This window comes from Rhinatrema bivittatum, chromosome 6, assembly GCF_901001135.1.
Source record: "Rhinatrema bivittatum chromosome 6, aRhiBiv1.1, whole genome shotgun sequence".
NCBI classification, from domain to species: Eukaryota; Metazoa; Chordata; class Amphibia; order Gymnophiona; family Rhinatrematidae; genus Rhinatrema; species Rhinatrema bivittatum.
Window position 1 is genome coordinate 134,257,664 of NC_042620.1, and position 21,326 is coordinate 134,278,989.

Here is a 21,326-nt window from a genome sequence, read left to right on the forward strand (position 1 = left end):
GCACTATTTGAACTTTTACTAAGACCACTTGGGAAGTACACATTTACAGATTTTTTTAACTGTGGTTTGAGTTATTTTGTATTGATTTCACTATTTGGCACTATTTAGCAAATCAAAGAAAATTGGGACACAAGAAGTGGGTAAACTGAAGTGTCTTTCAGGTATAGCCATGCCTATTGTCCCTGATAGACAGTTTGAGTGCTGGCTTGAGGCAAGGCAGGCTGGCACTGAGCTGGGAAGCAGTTAAAAAAAAAAAAAAACTGCAACGGGCACACAGAGAGAGACAGTTGTAAGATATCCAGTTATTTGCTGAGAATGACAGGTTTTATTCAAATATAAAGAGGAGAGAAAATAACACAAATCAATATTGTTGAACAGGTGACTCTTCAAGTTACCCCTTTAGGTAGGGAAGTGTTTGGGAGTATTTGTAGTTTTTTTCTGATCTCTTGTGAAGAAAGGGATGGGAAGAGTAAGGATAGGAAAGGGATAGTTATTTTTTCGTTTACATATACTATTGTATTTATTTGAATCAGATTAAGGTAACTTATTGGTATGTCAATTGTATATGTGTTGCGAAAGTACTATACAGAATAATTAAAATAAAAGGGTAGGAAAAGAAGGGAAAATAATTACAGAATGATAATTAGTCAAGTAAAAGTACAGTTTACAGAAAGAGAAGCATCAGAGATATGTCTCAGATTTGGTGCTGGTCCATATTGCCCCTGGTCAGATTTCATTTCTGGCCTGGTGGCAGGATTCCACATATTTTGCTGTTGTAATTGCTGTTTCTCCTCTTTTCCCCAGAAATATAAAGAGTTTTTCTTGCTCATTCTTTCATGGGAAGTCTTATTTATTTATTTATTTTTATATGTCAACTCTGGGAAATGTGCCTCTCTGATCTTTTTGTATTTTGCACAGCACAGGACAAAATTAATTTCTGTTACTAATTCTCCAGTGGTGCACTGCATATATAGTCTGTCTTCTTGGGGTTTCCAATTTAGTTTTGTCTTTATCTTTCTATTTCTAGTCTCTGATTACTTATCTTGTATTTGGTAAGGGTCTGCCTGTTTTTTTGCATTTGTGACTGAGATAAGCTACTCAGTTAGCATGTATTTTCTGTAGCAGTCCAGCTTGTTCTGTTTCCAATTCTCTTTTCCCAATAGGAGGTGTATTAGTGTTTTAGGGCATTTTGCAAAATGTGCATTACTGGGTTTTTTTTTGGATGCCGATTTATAATTGTTTGAGTTCTGGCTGGGTATTAGTGCTGATTAGTATGCCATTATATTGATGATGTATATTGATGAATATATTATTGTAATTATATGCTATTATACAGTATTTTTTAATGTATTTTATGTTGTAAGCTACTCTGGATTTGGTTTTTGGAGGAAGGTGACATATCAATCTAAAGTGTGTATATCTGCAGTTGTCGAATAGCTATTCACCATAGTCACTTTTCCAGTCTCAAATTGGGTGAATAGAGTCCTTATTCAATAAAGGATAAACTCTGAATAGATTTTTCAGTTACCATTCAATAAGATAGATAATACATTTTCTATGTCTCTGTGAAAGACATTATTCAGTACTGAGCACTTAACATTTTACCCCTCTTCTCAAATCATTATATTGGCAGGCTATCCATTTCCTTGGAAAGTGCAAGCTTCTTGTACTTATAAATAAGTGCATTCATTCTGGAACATCATTTTACCTTTCTTCTCTTATCTCCATCTACATCCTTTTTCACAAACTTTGTTCATCAGGCAAGTTGCTTTTATCTATTCCCTTCTCCTCCCTCTCCAGCATCCGACTCTGTGCTTTCTATGTTGCTCCACCAAATACCTTCAATAGCCTTCTACAGCTGGTGCTTCATATTCCTTCCTTTGTATTCAAATCTGACCTAAAACCCCAGCTTTTCAAAGCTGATTTTAAAACTTAAGCCTTCTTTCATCCATTTTTTTTTATTTAACCATTTTATAATAAACAATGTTTTCTTAAGTATCTTGTCTGTGTGGCTGGATTAGACTGTAAGTTTCTTGGGGAAAGGGCAGTCTCTTATACATGTATGTGCAATGCTGGGCACATCTTGTAATGACACATAAATGATTAATAGTAATAGTAGGGCAAAAGATTTTTTAAATTTTGGTAGATGATGAAGTGCCGGTTGAAAGTATTTTGCTACCACAGTGATTTACAAATCATTCTCTACAGCCATCATAATTTGTTACTGTTTTATTATAAATGGCCAGCATTATACATAGTAACATAGTAATGATGGCAGAAAAGGACCAAATGGTCCATCCAGTCTGCCCAGCAAGCTTCTTAGGTCAGTATGTGCTGCAGGTTACCTCCATGCTTCTCTTAAGGGTAGTAACTCCAAGACTTATGATAATGGTAGTAATATTTACAATCAAATCCAAGCAACTGTCAAATCCATAAAAAATTACTGCTAGCAACATTTTAACTGGGTGAGGAGTCTTCTTGATAATTCAGACAACTCTGCTTGGACATGCTTTGCTTTTGAACTTGTCAGTAGAAGCAATCCTGTAGAGATGTGAATCAGAACCGGAATCGGTTCTGATTCCGGGTTCGGGGACTATCGTGAAATTTTGTTCGTGCGGTCCGATCGGGTTTTTTATTTATCGGCTGCGCCCAAGCCGATAAACAAAAAACCCACCCTGACCCTTTAAAACACATCCTTTAGCTTCCCCCACCCTCCCGACCCCCCAAAAAAAAACTTTTTAAAAGTATCTTGTGGTCCAGTGGGGGTCCCGGGAGCGATCTCCTGCTCTCGGGCCGTCAGCTACCACTAATCAAAATGGCGCCGATGGCCCTTTGCCCTTACCATGTGACAGGGTATCCGTGCCATTGGCTGGCCCCTGTCACATGGTAGGAGCACTGGATGTCCTGAGCCATTTTTAAAGATGACACCGGCCGCCCATTACTGGATGGCCCGCGCCATTTTTAAAGATGACACCAGCCGTCCATTACTCCTACCATGTGACAGGGGCCAGCCAATAGCACGGATACCCTGTCACATGGTTGGGGCACAGGGCCATCAGCGCCATTTTGATTAGTGGCAGCTGACGGCCTGAGAGCAGGATATCGCTCCTGGGACCCCCACTCGACCACAAGGTACTTTTAAAAAGTTTTTTTGGGGAGGTTAGGAGGGTGGGGGAAGCTAAAGGATGTGTTTTAAAGGGTCGGGGTGGGTTTAGGGGTTGTTTTTGTGTGCCATTTTTCCCACCCTCCCCCAAAACGATAAGAGAACACCACAAACAATTTTGTGGGGTTTTCCTATCGGTTTCGGGGAGCCCCCAATTTCTGATGAGTTTGAAAATATTGTACGATATTTTCAATCATCAGAGAAACGATTCACATCCCTACAATCCTGTGCTTTTACCCTAATTTCTGCATATCAGTACCCAAGACAATTAAAGTCAGGGCCCATACTCGTTGTCATTTGAATCTAATTCCCCTTTTCTTCCCTGCTGTTGATGCGGAGAGCAGTATAGCAGCTGCGTCAAAGCCAAGTACACAGATTCCAGTGGTAACCAGTCCTGTATTGGTTGTCTTCCTTGAGTATGTGTTGTTCATGTGACAATTAAGTGATTTCCTTCCTTTCTCCCACTCATAGTAGAGTGGTTGGGGCTGCCCTGCTTATTATTTTAATGCCCAGCAGTTTCTTTCCTGTTCCTTTGGGCTGGGGCTGGGACTGGGATCTAGTGCCCTATGCCTTCATTTACAACTACACAGATATTTTTTCTTTATTTTACATATACAGTATTTATTCCCAGCTTATCTAGCCCAACCATCCAGAGCCAGGGAGCATGTATCAGGGATCCTTTTGGAGCCCTGCAATCATGAGCCCTAAATTCATCTACTAAGCACTAGAGATGTGAATCGTGTGATCGATCGTCTTAACGATCGATTTTGGCTGGGGGGGGGAGGGAATCTGATCGTCGCGGTTTTGTTTTTTAAAAAATCGTTTAAATCGTAAATCGGGGAGGGCAGGAAAACCGGCACACTAAAACAACCCTAAAACCCACCCGACCCTTTAAAATAAATCCCCCACCCTCCCGAACCCCCCCAAAATGTATTAAATTACCTGGGGTCCAGTGGGGGGGTCCCGGTGTGATCTTCCACTCTCGGGCCACAGCTGCGTTAATAGAAATGGCGCCGACGCCAGGGGGCCGTATTGCAGTTGTCGCTTGTGACGTATTGCAAAATGGCGCCGGCCAGGGGGCCGGCGCCATTTTGCAATACGGCCTGAGTGCAGGAGGTCGCTCCCAGACCCCCGCTGGACTTTTGGCAAGTCTTGTGGGGGTCAGGAGGCCCCCCCCAAGCTGGCCAAAAGTCCCTGGGGGTCCAGCGGGGGTCCGGGAGCGATCTCCTGCGCTCGTGATGTCGGGGGACGTCACAAGCGCAGTCACGAGACAATACCTCCTGCACGCGGGCCGTATTGCCAATCTTCAAAATGGCACCGGCGCTACCTTTGCCCTCACTATGTCATACGGGCGATGGTCATGCCGGTTTTCTCGCGCCCTATTTAACGATACAATACAAATGCCCCTGACGATAAATCGGGGGCATTTGTATTGTATCTGCACTCTAACGATTTTGGACGGTTTTAAAATTATCTGACGATAATTTTAATCGTTCAAAAACGATTCACATCCCTAGTTATTTCTTCACTATGTTCTCTCATTTTTTTCATGGTTTAATATAGGGTTATAGCATGTTGCAAAGATTTGGGGTTAAGTTGTAAAATTTGCTTTACTCTTGTACTGAATATGCTATACCTGAATTATCAGGTAAGATATCCTTATTTGTAAAGTTTTGAAAATAATAACGAGATAAATTTAAAAAAAAAATGGAGGAAAAAAGGACGACTATTTAAATAGGAGACTTGGAAGTCCTATCCCATACTTGGGCAAAATGTGAATGAAATGTTTTAACTGGCAATTGCATCAGCATGGTTTTCTATTAAACTCCCCCCACTTACGCGGTAGAGGCGGTTTCCTGACTGCTTTGGATTTTTTTTTATTTATTGTATTGACACGAGAAATATCCACTCATTATGGCAGCCTCAGACTGGAGAAACACGTTCGTTCAGTTATTCAGCCGATCATGTAGCCAACATTGCTCAGGAAGAATCATTATTCTCAGATGCAGTTATTCCACCAGCTAATACAGATTTAGTCAGCGATTTAACCAGCTTACATAAGAGATGTGCTCGTGCTGAATTACATGGCATTTCATTAATCGAATATGTAAAACAACAATATATCCCCAGGGGATTAAGAATGAACAAAGAACAAAGAACCTCTGATGTTCACAGAACGTACGGATTTCATGACAAAATGGGTAGCTATATTGAACAAATGTTCTCTGGATTTGATGCTGCTCATTATTGAATACACTAAAATTGTGACTGAAGAGATTAAAGCTGAAATTGTCATCATTGAAGATGAATATAAACAAAATTCAACAGAAGATACCATCCAAACATCCCTTGAAGAGCTTCAGCGGTCTACTGAGAAGTTCAAAGCCGACATCAAATGAAGAAAGATTTCCAAATTTAATAGAGACAAGAATGATTATAACAATGATAATGTATACGCATGGCTCAACAAATAATGTATACAATGATAATGTATACAATTGTCATCTTGGCTACAATTGACAATGCCTCAGACTGATCGGATGAACAACTTGAAACCAGACAAGCCAAACCTTTTTTAGACAAATGCAGGTACCCCCCCAAACCAGGATGATCTCAAGGCAAAAAAACATACACCAAATCCCAAAACGAGGACACACAATGGCACAAGCCATTCACCAGGTCCCAAAACAATCGTCAATAATTAATTTGTCTCATTATATTCTATCTAAAGATGAAGAATCTGTGTTAGGTAGAGGATTATCATTTGTTCCGACCAATAGACACAATCCCTTCATTTGTCAGATAGCATTACAAAGATTCATTTGATCCTTAATGATTAAATTACATTTTTCTACCAGATTGGATGTTTTCTCCCTTGCCCCCGCTGGGTCCGAGGCCGATCACACGGCCTTTTGCACCGTCCTGCCGCCGACCCGCCGACACGAACCGAGCGAAGGCCCGCCTCCGAACCTACCTCCATCCAATCGCCAAGGCCACAGGGGCCCTTTAAATCCACGGCAGCTCCAGCGATCAGCCTCTTCTTCTGCAGCAAGCAGATCCTACGCCGGCGATTCCTCCTCTTCACGCGGCTGCTGGAGCGAGGGAGGCCCTGCGCAATCGGCGCCAGGGACCCATCGGGGTAAGGCCTCTAAATTTTCTCCCTTGCCCCCGCTGGGTCCGAGGCCGATCACGCGGCCTTTCGCGCTGTCCTGCCGCCGACCCGCCGACACGAACCGAGCGAAGGCCCGCCTCCGAACCTACCTCCAGCCAATCGCCAAGGCCACAGGGGCCCTTTAAATCCACGGCAGCTCCAGCGATCAGCCTCTTCTTCTGCAGCAAGCAGATCCTACGCCGGCGATTCCTCCTCTTCACGCGGCTGCCGGAGCGAGGGAGGGCCTGCGCAATCGGCGACAGGGACCCATCGGGGTAAGGCCTCTAAATTTTCTCCCTTGCCCCCGCTGGGTCCGAGGCCGATCACGCGGCCTTTCGCGCCGTCCTGCCGCCGACCCGCCGACACGAACCGAGCGAAGGCCCGCCTCCGAACCTACCTCCAGCCAATCGCCAAGGCCACAGGGGCCCTTTAAATCCACGGCAACTCCAGGCGCCGCGCGCCGTGCATCGCGCGCACGAAGGAGCGCGACAAAGGGGCCTGCCCCTTTGAGCGCCCCTTCGTGCGCCGTTTGTGACCCTTTTGACCCAATATAAAGCTCTGTGTTCTGCTCTGCCATCAAACGTTGTTGCAACAATCACTATAAAAAAAAAAAAATAATAAATAAAACCCACGTTGGATGCAGCCTTTTAGAGGCAAGGGCTTACTTGTTTTAACCTAGATGTTATTAGAAATAACAGTACCTAAAGCAGCTTACTTGTCTCACTTACCTATTTTACTTGCTTACCTGTACTTACCTAGATTACTGTTAAGTCTTTTCCTAGAGTTGATTGGATACAACAGCGCCTAAGGCCTAAAGAACCTAGAGTTTGAAGCTCCCCTTTTAAGCACTCTTCTACTTGCATCAATTTAACTGTAATTTCACGTACGCAATCTCCCCTATCCCTCTATCTTCTCTCCCCCTTCCTCCCTTATTTACAAGTAAGCCACTTTGCTTGTTACTATCCTCCACTTTGCTTGCCCTCATCCACCGCAACTTACTGACTGCCACACCCATCACAAAATACAGCCTCACTCTACACAACACACAACACACAACACTCTACACAACACACAAACACACAAATACACACTCACTATTTCCTGTGCAGCTTCAAAATGCTAAACATCCCAACGCTCAGCTACTATAGACATAGACCTACTGCACCTCATGCCATACGACAACGATCATATCTCAAAAACATTCACACAACCATGATCTCCCCACCACTCACGCAAATCATCGGCCTCACTGCACTCACGCTTATCCTCTTCAATGCACAATCATTAAACAAAAAAACCTCTATACTCAACGACATCCTCTCTGACGAAACACCAGACATCTGTGCAATAACAGAAACATGGTTGAAAGACACCGACAATGTTCTCCTCAACCAGCTCCCCAACAATATATACGATATAGTCTCCATCCCCCGTTTAAAAAAGAAAGGTGGAGGCATTCTTTTAGCCACTAACAAACAACTCAAACTCACACTCCAACCCATCCCCTCCCCAGCTAAATTAGAAATTGGCCTGTTCAAAGCCCCCTCTCTACAAATCTGCCTCATTTATGCTCCCCCTGGAACTCTCAACAATAACCCTTCTTCTCTCATTGAATATATAGCTAAAAATATTTCCATCGGCTCCCCAGCTATTATCCTAGGAGATTTTAATCTCCATGTTAACACAACACCCCTTACACCTAGCTGCTCTTCCTTCATGGAAGCCATGAAATCACTAGGATTCAAGCAAATCATAAATATGCCCACACATAAAGCTGGTCACTCACTCGACCTCATTTTTACCAACCGTCACATCGTAACTGACTCTCTATCATGCACTCCCATCCCATGGTCTGACCACTATATCTTAAGAACATCTAACACCATACAAAGACCTCCACCCTTTCCAATTAGCACTACCACTATACAATACCGAAAAACATGCAATAGAGATGAGCTTACTACAGCGCTATCCAACACCCAGCTTAATCTTGATCTATCAAATGCTGACACTGCTCTAACATCATGGAATGAATACACCCTCTCCGTTGCAAATAACATTTGCCCCCTCATTACAAAAAAACTATCCTCTCAGAAAAATACAAAAAAACCCTGGTACACTCCCACACTAAAAGATTTAAAACATGCCCTTAGAAAAGCCGAAAAAAATTGGCGTAAAGAACCCACACCTACTCTACTTGCACGATACAAAACTTCACTGCAGAATTATAGTGAGATGATCAACAATGCTAAAAAAAATTACTATGCTGGTAAAATACACCAATTTCAATTCAATCCAAAAGTGCTGTTTGAATATGTCACTTCACTTACAAACCTCACTCCAAATATCATCCCAGAAGAAGAAGCCAAAATCAAATGCGAACAACTGGCCTCTTTCTTTCAGGACAAAATTAACAAAATTATGACACGTTTCACCCACAATTCCCACTTGCCCCAATTCAATAACCTCTGTCACACAAAAGACTCTGCACCTCAGCTAACTATCTTTGAAAACACAGCAACAACTGAAATTGTATCCCTACTCAAAAAAGCTAGACCCTCCTCTCACCCCTCTGATACCATCCCCACAAAACTCCTCCTCACTGTCCCTGATCTAATAGCCAGCCCTATCTCTAACATTATCAATGCATCTATTGAACTTGGGCAAGTGCCTAACTCTCTCAAATTTGCTATCCTTAAACCCACTTTAAAAAAACCTAAGCTCGACCCATTAGACCTTGCCAATTACCGCCCAATTTCTAATCTCCCATTTATTGCTAAAATCCTAGAAAAAACTATCAACCGTCAACTTAGTGACTATTTAGAAGAACACCAAATCCTCTCTCCCTCACAATACGGATTTCACAAACTACATAGTACTGAAACCCTGCTCTTATCTCTGTCTGATTACCTTCTCAAAAGCCTAGATAAAAATCTACCTCATCTTCTAGTAATCCTGGATATCTCAGCGGCTTTTGACACCGTTAACCACCAAATTCTCCTCCAACGCCTTCACGAGATTGGAATAACTGGTACTGCTCATAACTGGTTTACTTCCTACCTGTCCAACCGTAACTATAAAGTCAAAATTGGCAACCACCTTTCAAAAGAAATCCCCCTGAAGCAAGGAGTCCCGCAAGGCTCTTCACTTTCATCTACCCTTTTTAACATCTATCTCCTACCACTCTGCCATCTCCTTGCCAGTCTTAAGCTTCCACACTTTTTGTACGCTGATGATGTACAAATACTTATTCCAGTAACGGAATCCATACCCAAAGCCAATGAAATCTGGGACACTACCCTCGCTTCTATCAATAATCTACTAACTTCCTTACAACTTGCCCTCAACTCCACAAAAACAGAACTCATGATCATTTCTCCTCCCACCCCTCTACATGCTTCTCCCACCTCACCAATAACATCGACGCACATACAATTCTCCCACCAAGTCCGAGACCTAGGAGTCATTATTGACGACCAAATGACCCTCAAAAAATTTATCAGCGCAATCCTTAAAGAGTGTTTTTTCAAATTACATACACTCAAAAAATTGAAACCCTTACTTCACGCATCTGATTTCCGGACAGTTTTACAAGCCATGTTGTTTTCCAAAACAGATTATTGCAATTCACTCCTCCTAGGCCTACCTAAAAATGCCATCCGCCCCTTACAAATCCTGCAAAATACTGCAGCCCGCATCCTTACTAATACAAACGCAAAGGAACACATTACGCCAGTTTTGAAGGATTTACACTGGCTCCCCATTCAATCTCGCATACACTATAAGACACTAACACTTATCCATAAAGCCCTCCACAATCCTGAAATGAAATGGTTTAATAATACACTACAATTTCAAAACTCTATTAAACCCACCAGAAATCAATACCTTGCCACATTACAGACCCCCTCGCCCAAACTATATAACTATGCTTCTACCAAAGCGCGAGCGCTTTCTTTTGCTGGCCCTTTGTTATGGAATACCATGCCCACCGAACTACGCCTTGAGCCATCTCCCAAAACTTTCAAGCAAAAACTCGACATGGTTATTCACACATGCCTATACTTGAAATAAATATGTCCTCCCCTCCTTTACCTGCCCTGCCTTTCTACCCGACACCCCCTGTCTATATACCGTCTCTAACTTCCCCTATTTCTGCTCCTACTATAATGATCCTTCCATATAATTGCTCCTAATCCAAGATTAGCACAATCGCTCCCCTCTTACCACTTATAATTTAGAACTCCATCACCTTCTAACCCTCTCCCTTAGCTTTTACCTATCCCCCTTGAACCCTTTTCACTCTATAGTGTTGTTTTAATTTAGCTCAGTTAAGTTACAACTAAATGATAGTTCTGTTTTGTTAAAAGATTCTACTTGTTTTATGTTTAAATATTTATATACTTGCCTTTTTTAATTGTATAACGCTTATATAACTCTGTTAAATGTAAAACGCTCCAGCGTAAGTTCCTGTTCACTGTACACCGACGTGATATCTTTGATGAGCGGCGGTATATAAAAATTTATAAATAAATAAAATAAATATCCTGTGTGGCATTTCAAAGCCACTATCAACAAAACAACCAAAGACTGTTTCTACCAACTACAGGTGCTGAAAAGAATTAGACCTCTTTTCCATGCCCAAGATTTCATAACCATCCTGCAAGCAATCGTTTTTTCAAAATTAGACTATTGTAACACCATCCTACTTGGTCTTCCCGCTTCTTACACCAAACCGCTTCAGATGGTACAAAATGCAGCTGCACGAATACTGACAAATTCCAGGAGAAGGGGATCACATAACCCCCATCCTAAAGAGCCTCCATTGGTTACCTATACACTTTAGAATAATATACAAGGCCATCCTTACCACATACAAAAATATCCACCTACTGGCTCCCATCGACCTACAAATCCCTCTCCAACTACATAATTCATCAAGACCAACAAGAGATGCATACAAAGGATCGCTACAGGTACCACCGCCCAAATCTACCAGACACATCACACTAAGAGATCGGGCATTCTCTACAGCCATTCCACCGTTATGGAACTCCATCCCCTCAAACCTCAGACTGGAAACATGCATCTCAACCTTCAAAAAAAGACTAAAGACATGGATATTCACACAAGCATTCCCGGACTCAAACTGATCTATCTCATCCACGCCCATCCTTACCTTCACATACACCATGATTAACCATCTCCACTATCGTTCACATGTTTGAATTAATAACCTGTCCTTTCTCTTCTTTCTCTGCCAAGTTCTAATCACCCTGTTATATGTAACTGCCTTTTTCCGCACCATTGTTTTAGTTTATGTTTACGATGCACCCTTGTTTTATGTGAACCAGCATGATGGGACTGCGTTCTCGAATGCCGGTGTATAAAAACCCGAAATAAATAAATAAATAAATAAATAAATATCCATGGTTCATCCTAAATCCCGATGGCTTCCACCTGGCCTCATTGATCAGCAAATTAAGGCATTCCAAACCCTAGTGTTACAAGATACCACCAAAATTGAGGAAAGCCAACATCGTACCTTCTTCAATTTATCTAAAGGCGAAAATCAAGCACTAAAATCTTTAGCTACCCACAAAGACATCCTCATTAAACCAGCAGATAAGGGCAGTGCAGTAGTCATCATGGACCACATGGCATACCAACAAGAGATACTTCGGCAATTAAATGATTCTATGTTTTACTATAGGCTCTCTGAGGACCCGGCCATCTCCTTAAAGAATCAAATTCAACAATTGTTACAAGTTGCTTCAACGTCTGGATTCCTGACCTCCAAGGAACAGAGGTTTCTAAATGTAGAATTCCCCAGGACTCCTGTCATATATGGGGTGCCCAAGGTGCATAAAACCCTAGAGAAGCCGCCCTGTCACCCATAGTATCAATCAGTGGGTCTCTTCTGGAACCACTTGCCAAATTTTTAGATCATTTCCTCCAACCAGCCGTGAGTCAATCTAAGTCATACATACAGGACACATCACATATGCTACAAAAACTGGCAAATATTCCACAAGTACCAGAAGTACTTGTACAAGTACTTGTCAGTCTGGACCATCTACCTTTTTTGGATATCTTGATCTTTAAAAAATCTTCAGGCATCCACACCTCACTCTACAGGAAATCCACAGACAGGAACAATCTCCTCAAATTTGAAAGCCATCACCCCAGACATTTTAAAGAAGGCCTTCCTGTCGGGCAGTTCTTCTGTATACGTAGAATTTGCTCCAACCAAAAGGATTTCTTACAACAAAGCAAAGTGCTAAGTGATAGATTTCTTGAAAGAGGATACCCTCAGCAATCGATTAAACGAGCCTTCAAAAGAGCTAAATATTCAGATCGTGATGGATTACTACAATACAGGAACAAAAATCAAATTCCCAACTTGATATGCATATTGGAACATTCAGATTTAACACACCACATCAAACAGTCCATTTGCTGCAATTGGCATGTACTAAGTCCGCACCCAATTTTCCAGACACCACCCATGTTCGCTTACAGTCATGGCACTAATATCAAACAACATGTGGTACGAGCAGCTCAACCCATTGAACACTCTCATAGCCTTCCTGGACAAACTACATGTGACAATTGCAGTTTTTGCGCTCAAGCAATTACCAGGGTTGAGTGGTATGATCCCAATAGCCATGTTAAAATTGTTCACAAACAAACCGTGGATTGCAATTCTGAATTTGTTGTGTATGGTCTGATATGTCCATGCTCTAAGATCTACATTGGTCGCAATAAGCAGAACATTTGTGTTCGCTTATTTGAACACAGAAGTAGAGTCAAAAACCTATACCAAAAGAATCCCTTTGTACAACATTGCATAACCTTCCAGCACTCATTCGAACAATTCTCATTCGAACAATTCCTGCTTAATTCTTCTACCAATAATAATAATTAATAATTATTATTATTAATAATAATTGTAATAATAATTAATAATAATAATAATTATTATTATTATTATAAAAATAATAATAATTATAAATAATAATTATATATACAAATAAAAATAATAATAATAATAATTATTATTATTATAAAAATAATAATAATTATAAATAATAATTATATATACAAATAAAAATAATAATAATTATTATTATTATAAATAATAATAATAATAATAATAATAATTAATAATAATAATAATAATAATAATTAATAATAATAATTCTGCCTCTTCTACCAAACCTCTTCAGATGCTGCAAAATGCTGCAGCCAGGATCCTCACAAACTCTTGCCATATGGACCTCATCACACTGATTCTAAAAATACTACACTGGCTACCCATCCATTGTGAATGACACTGACCATCATTCACAAAACCATATATCAGCAATCCTCTCTCCATCTTACCATACCCCTCGAACTACACTCCTCATCAAGGCCAACCAGATCTGCATACAGAGGCTCCCTCCAGGTTCCCCCTAGCAAATCCGCTATACACAACTCCATTGAAAAACGAGCGCTATCAACTGCTGGACCGCATCACTGGAATTCTCTCCCGCCAGATCTACGCCAGGAACATTGTCATCTCACCTTCAGAAAAAAATTGAAAACATGGCTGTTCGCCCAAGCATATCGTTGAAGAAGCCTTATGGTAACCCGCACGGACCACCACCCCTTGGTTGCATCCTCTTTCTGCCTCACATAGGAACTGTTATGCTAGAACTGCTCACTCAAATAACTTGTCAAATCGACACCGCTATGTCAACTGTATATATTTTTACCATGTAAGCAATTGCTCTCTGCTTACCTGCTTTGCTCTCCAGTTAGAAATTGTTTAATCTATCCCTTTTCTTCAAACGGCCTTGTTCTACATTCCCTGTTTTAATGTAACTTTTCGCTTTCTGTGTTAACTGGTTTGCCCCCTAGTTTATTGTAAACCGGTACGATAAGACCTGGTCTTGAGCATTGGTATATTAAAATAATTTAAATAAAAATAAAAATAAATTCAAATGACTTATTCTTGAACACATTGCCCCATCTTGGCGGGGCAGTGATAGACAATCTGTGCTCAACCTTAAAGAAAACCAGTGGATTTATTGGTTTCATTCAGTGGAACCTATGGGCCTAAATGAAAAAGTTGAATGGTTCTCCTTAATTTAGTCCTTCCTGGGTTCCCTTTATTTACCTATCTCAATTCATACAGATGTTTGGTTTACCCTCAATAGTGCAATTACCGCCTATGTCTAACACTGTTCTCCAGCTAAGCATTGTCTGTCCTGACAATGCCAGTATTGACGTTTTCATAACATAACGCAAACGTTCGTGTTTGTATAAGCTCTCTTTTTTCTTTTTTGACAATGAGTAGATCAGAAATGGCATTAGTGACTATATGCCCAGTTGTGATTACTCTGGTGTCTGAGAAACCACTCGGGGCCATCTAATCCTGATAACAAGAAGACTCAACATGGCACCCGTGATGCACATGCCCTTATTTGGATAGCTCACATCCTGAGAAATAATCTGGTGTTAGCAAAAACAATCAAAATGATACCTCGATGATGTATATGCCCTTATTCGGATAGCACACAGCTTTGAGAGACGGTTCGATGATAGCGCATACAACCAAAATGGCGCCCCGATGATGTACATGCCCTTATTCGGACAGCTCACAGCTTTGCAATACGATCCAATGATAGCACAAACAATAAAAATGGCACCTTGATGACTTACGTACCCATATATGGTCAGTTTTTCCCGTCACTTCGATCATTAGGTTCAAGAATTTGGCGGGCTCCTGATCTTTAAATGTCATCACCTTTTTTCATCGCTGTCACCCACAGACTGTTCACAGCAAGGCAACAGATAGCCTTTCGGCATCGCACAAGTGAGTTCTTTGCATTTTAGGTAACGTAAGAAATCTCTCAATTCATATGGAATTTTTTATGGACTATGCATATTTATTGTTACAGCGCTCATAGATACACACGGTCGCAGTGACATAAGAACTTTTTCATGAAGTAAGTGTTCTCCAAGACTGTCGCCATCTTTTCAAAATGTATTATAGTGAGGCTCAATTTAAACACACTTTCTGTTTCAAATTCACAGTCCTTGTGCCGGCAAGAAAAACCATCCAACTCCCTGAAGAAGGAGGTTTCTCTGAAACACCGCAGTGTCAGACATCGTCGGATCACCCTATTTAGCCGGGCTTTTCGTTTGCATATGGACTGCATTTTTGGGCCACTACCAGCAAAACTTGGACTGGAGGGCATTTCAACATACTCTACAAGATAAGTGTTTTTCATGATAACTTCATTAGTTGATGTATCTTCTAACACTGTTTAGCTTCCTTTGGGAGCACTTGTTAAAAACTCTCAGTGACCAATGATTAAAAAGGCCTAATGCTCCCTAAAGCTTTTTGAGCCTGTAGCTCTCTGGGCACATTACATGAGGTCACTTTGAGAAATAACATATCCTTGACCCACACATATATACAGCAGGATCTTGTTTTTTGAAATAGAAATATCACCATTCCTCATAATACAAAATCAAGAAATAAAATCAATCATGATATCAAGAAATAAAATCAATCATGATATACTAATAAAAGTACTTCAAAACAGACGAGGAATAGAACATATAATAATTTTGAGAAATAACAATAAAAAAAGTGTAATATTTCAAAAATAAATTAAATATTTCAAAACAGTAGACATATCAGATACCCAATAATTAAAATTAAGCATAACATTTCCCCCTCTCCATATCTAGGGACTTTTGATTTCCAGTCACCCTGATATTGTAGTGGATTAGTGGAGTGGAGGTGGGGGAACACACACACTTTCTCCTCTTTTTCATATACCTCACATTCACAAACCCTTCTACCCTCTCTTCTTACTATCCTCCCTTCCTCTTTCCTCTCACTCACCTTTCAGTCATTCTCCCCATCCCCTCCACTCTCAGTCTGTCACTCACCCTTACACTCAATCCCCTCACTCCCACTCACCCTCTTCCCTTCCCTCTGTCATTAACCCTTCACTATCTTCCCTTTACATCATTCACCCCTTCCTCCCTTCCCTCCCCTCTGACACTCATCCACCCAATCCCCTTTCCTTCCCTCTTTCTTATCCACCTTCTCAATCAGGCTCCCTCCCTTCCCTTTGTCATGCTCCTTCCCCCACTCATTCTCCTCCCTCTCAGTGAAGACTCCTTCCCCCATTCACTCCTTTCCTTTTCAGTCATTCTCCTTCCACCTTTCACTCACTTCCTTTCTCTCTCCGTCCCTTCCCTTCTCTCCCCTGAATACCTCCCACTCTCATACCCCTTCCCTTCATTTTCTCATACCGCTTCCCTCCCTACCATGTGACTCACTCTTCCTGCTGGCGCCATCTGGGTCATCTGGGCTTCCAGCACCTGCTGGGTGCTGGAAACCCATCAGTAGGTTAACAAGGCCTGTTCTTACTGTCAGGGGCAGAAAAACCCCTCTAGCACGTCTCCACAGTGCCACAAAGACTCTTCTTGCTGGTGGGAGTTAGGAACCCTACTGGCACAAATCTCCACTGCTGCGATCCTCTTCTAGCTGCACATTACTTCACAGCATCATGGTGTAAGACAGGCCCTCTTCTTACCTCCCAGCACAGGCCATGCATAAGGCATTTATTTTTGCATATAGGTGGGCCGGATAAACTTTGTAAAGGTCCAGATTTGGCCAGCAGGCCATAGTTTGCCCATCCCTGGGTTAGAAAATCAGCAGTGCATTTTGACTTTCACAGGGTTGTCAGGAGATAGAGAGTGGAGATTGTGAAAACTTTAGGGGTGAGCTTGGTCTGGGGAGGGGTTAGGATTTCAAGGAATGTGGATCAAGAGATGCTTATCTGCAGGGGGTTGGGAATGTTACTCCCATTGGTCTAGATGGGTGAGATGTGGGGGTCTTTAGGTCCAGAGATCCTTATCTACTGGGGGAGAGGGATCCATAGACTCTATCCAGCTTGGGGGGAAAGGTCAAAGGAAGTCTTAAGGTCCAGTGATAGAGTTAACATGTCTTCTAAGATCTCTCAAGTTCACTGCACCTTCTACTACTGCTTCTACTTCAGTAGCACTATCTGATGTACAAAGTGCTGTACAAAAACTTAAGAGACGGTCCCTTCTCAGCAGAGCTTACAATTTAATCAAGACAAACAAAAAGGGCAAAGAAGGCTTTGGGGATAATTTTTATTAAGAAACTAATTAAAAATTTATATGGCTATAAGGGGGATAATAAAGGTTGAGAATTAAAAGTATCTTCAAAAAGGTGGGTTTTTAGACTGAATTTATTATATAAGGCAAGCAAGGTAGTATGATTTACTAGAGATGTGAATCGTGTGATCGATCGTCTTAACGATCAATTTTGGCTGGGGGGGGGAGGGAATCGGATCGTCGTGGTTTTGTTTTTTTTAAAATCGTGTAAATTGTAAATCAGGGGAGGGCAGGAAAACCGGAACACTAAAACAACCCTAAAACCCACCCCGACCCTTTAAAATAAATCCCCCACCCTCCCGAACCCCCCCAAAATGTCTTAAATTACCTGGGGTCCAGTGGGGGGGTCCCGGTGTGATCTTCCACTCTCGGGCCACGGGTGCGTTAATAGAAATGGCGCCGGCGCTACCTTTGCCCTGTCATAGGGCAAAGGTAGCGCCGGCGCCATTTTGGTTCCTGTCCCCCGACGTCACGAGCGCAGGAGGTCGCTCCCGGACCCCCGCTGGACCCCCAGGGACTTTTGGCCATCTTGGGGGGGCCTCCTGACCCCCACAAGACTTGCCAAAAGTCCAGCGGGGGTCCAGGAGCGACCTCCTGCACTCGAATCGTATTGCCGTATTGCAAAATGGCGCCGGCCATACGGCCATACGGCCGGCGCCATTTTGCAATACGGCAATATGGCCGTACGGCCAGCGCCATTTTGTATTGCAATACGATTCGAGTGCAGGAGGTCGCTTCCGGACCTCCGCTGGACTTTTGGCAAGTCTTGTGGGGGTCAGGAGGCCCCCCCAAGCTGGCCATAAGTCCCTGGGGGTCCAGCGGGGGTCCGGGAGCAATCTCCTGCGCTCGTGACGTCGGGGGACAGGAACCAAAATGGTGCCGGCGCTACCTTTGCCCTGTCATGACAGGGCAAAGGTAGCGCCGGCGCCATTTCTATTAACGCACCCGTGGCCCGAGAGTGTAAGATCACACCGGGACCCCCCCACTGGACCCCAGGTAATTTAAGACATTTTGGGGGGTTCGGGAGGGTGGGGGATTTATTTTAAAGGGTCGGGGTGGGTTTTAGGGTTGTTTTAGTGTGCCGGTTTTCCCGCCCTCCCCCTTCCCCTCCCCCTTCCCCCGATTTACGATTTTTGACAATAAATCGGGGGAATTCCTATTGTATATCGCCTCTAACGATTTTTGACGATTTAAAATATATCGGACGATATTTTAAATCGTCAAAAAACGATTCACATCCCTATGATTTACCAACTCAGGAATCTATTCCAAGCATACAATACAACCAGGTAGAAAGCATAGAGTCGATAATTGGTGGTAGAGGAGAAGGGCATAGTAGTTAACTTTTGCGGCATGAGTAGACCATTTAAGACTCTGGTTTAAATGCTGCATTAATATCCAACATTAATACCTAATAAAGTAATTTAAATATATTTTTAACAGGTCATTTCAATGCATGGTAACATTACTGCCTGGGAAATGCCAGTGATAATGCACAAACAAGTAGTGTACATTTAAAGCAGGTATTAAAGCTAATGCTCTTTTGTGTATATGCCCCTCTATTTGACAAAACAATGTAACATCATTTTAAGGTAGAAAATCATGGCAGTGAGAATATGGTACAACCTATCTTGGCCATCTCTATCCAACTTAGCACTCCAAGGTAGATTTGCAGCTTTGTTTGGATTTTTGCTGCACTTTGGAGAAAGGCACTGAACAAATGAACTCAGCATTAATTGCATCTAAAAAGAAAAAGAAAAAGCATATGGAGTTTGCCAGGCTAAAATATGCTATTGGATAAGAGTATGTATTAGAAAAGAAAACAACATAATTAACTGTAGTTTGAAAAGTGCACAAAGATTTATATATATTTATATTTTTACAGTACCTCTAAAATTCAGCAAAACAAAAACAGAAAAGTAATTAAAAGCAAATAATTTGCATGCTAAATTGTTAACTGAAGCAAAAAGAAATGTATACAATTTTTATAATAAATGAATCAAGCATTCACCAATTTCATCTGTGAATGAACTTTGCCACTTCAAAGATGATGTATTACAGAACTTTCTTCAGTATAATTATTCCCAAGGAACTCAAAACACGTTTATCATGATTCTGTTTGTTACCATCTTGCAAAAATAAGTGTAATCAAATGCAAGATACTCTGCTACTTGACTGAGCTAACAAGCAACCCATATGTAAAACAGCTGTTTCTGTGGAGTTTAAGCAAATTAGAGACTTATAGACAATTTCTTACTTCCCACTCTGGGAGCAAAAGTCAAGATGACTAATAGTGGAAGGACTGCTTCATAAAGAAAGGACATAATTTAACCTATAAGGCCTTTGTAAGAATGTATGCAGTCCTTGGTTGAATTCAATGAATTTATGAAGTCCTGTACAGGCATTTACTTTCTGTTATTATTATATCAGTGTAAGGATAATTGCTAGCACTGCTTGCATGGCTTGTGAGTTGCATCAGATGATGCCTTTGTTGAGTTTATTACATAAACCAGATGATTGTCACTCTCTGCCAGAGATCGCAGCCAATATATAAGCTTCAATTATGACAACTATGGGGTCAACAGGATTATACATGCTAAAACTGTCCTGTTGTCTATTCTTCTACTACAATCCTTTGTTCTATTTTTACAATTCTATGATATGTTGGTGATTGAACTTTTTTAAATTAGTCTTCATTAACTATATAATACTGAGTCCTGTTGTCAAAAGAAAAGATGACTTATCAACCACAAAACCTCTGTTCCCTTGTACTGAAAATCACTAACAACCAACCATCAAGGGAACTCCCTGATGTGTGGTGATGTTTGGCAGCTATATGCGGGGCAACCACTCTGTGATTGTCACATTTAATAGCTGCCATCTTTATTCTTCAAATTCTTTATTCTGTATATTTTGTACTTTTTTTGTTAATTTTTTATTTTTTATCTTAATGTGCTTTGTATCTTATATATGAGGTATCCTCTCCCCAGCGATCAACCCGACCCTAGGCGTTTTTGCTATTATTTCTGTGTACTTATCAGTTTCCGTTGATGCACGATGAGCTTCTGCCGCTTCTGAAGGGTCGAGGCCGCCTGCCCATCGGCCGTGTTTCGACAACTGTCTGCTTCAGGGCCCTCGGAGGGATCTTCTTTTTATCATTCACCTTGTAATTTCAAGCATTCTAAAGCACATATCTTTAAAAACACAACACATCTCTCATCTATGTTGTCTTAAAAAATCTACCGTACCACGTATAGGGTTCTTACGTACTTACAATTTTATTCTTTGACAGTCATTCTCATGAGCAGTGCCTTTTTCATGTGGCGTCTTTCTCTATCCCCTGTTGTTTTTAAACTACCCAGGGCCAATCACACCTGTTCAATTCAGATCAAGGCTAGCAGCACCCTTGGGTGCTTCAGAATGTTTGGTATACCATACTTGTCAACTTGATTCAGATCGGGGATGCCGGTGCTTTCAGATCCTTCGAGTAATATTTGATTGTATTCTACCTATCTATTAACGATTCTACTTTATTTTCCAGTCAGCTTCAAATATAGTATTTTGATAATTGTTTATACTTTGAACCGCCATTTCTGCTGTCAGATACCCTTATTATTATAATTTTCTTGCATTTGTAATGCGGACCTGATGGGGAACTTTTACTCTTGCTCTTGCTTCTAATAATGGCAAATCATACCCTATTTGGAGATGCTCTTCCCATTCTTGATGTATTTGATAACAATTGCTATGCCTGCATGGAGCTGATAGTGATATCCCGTCTGTCATTTTTCAAGTGTATGT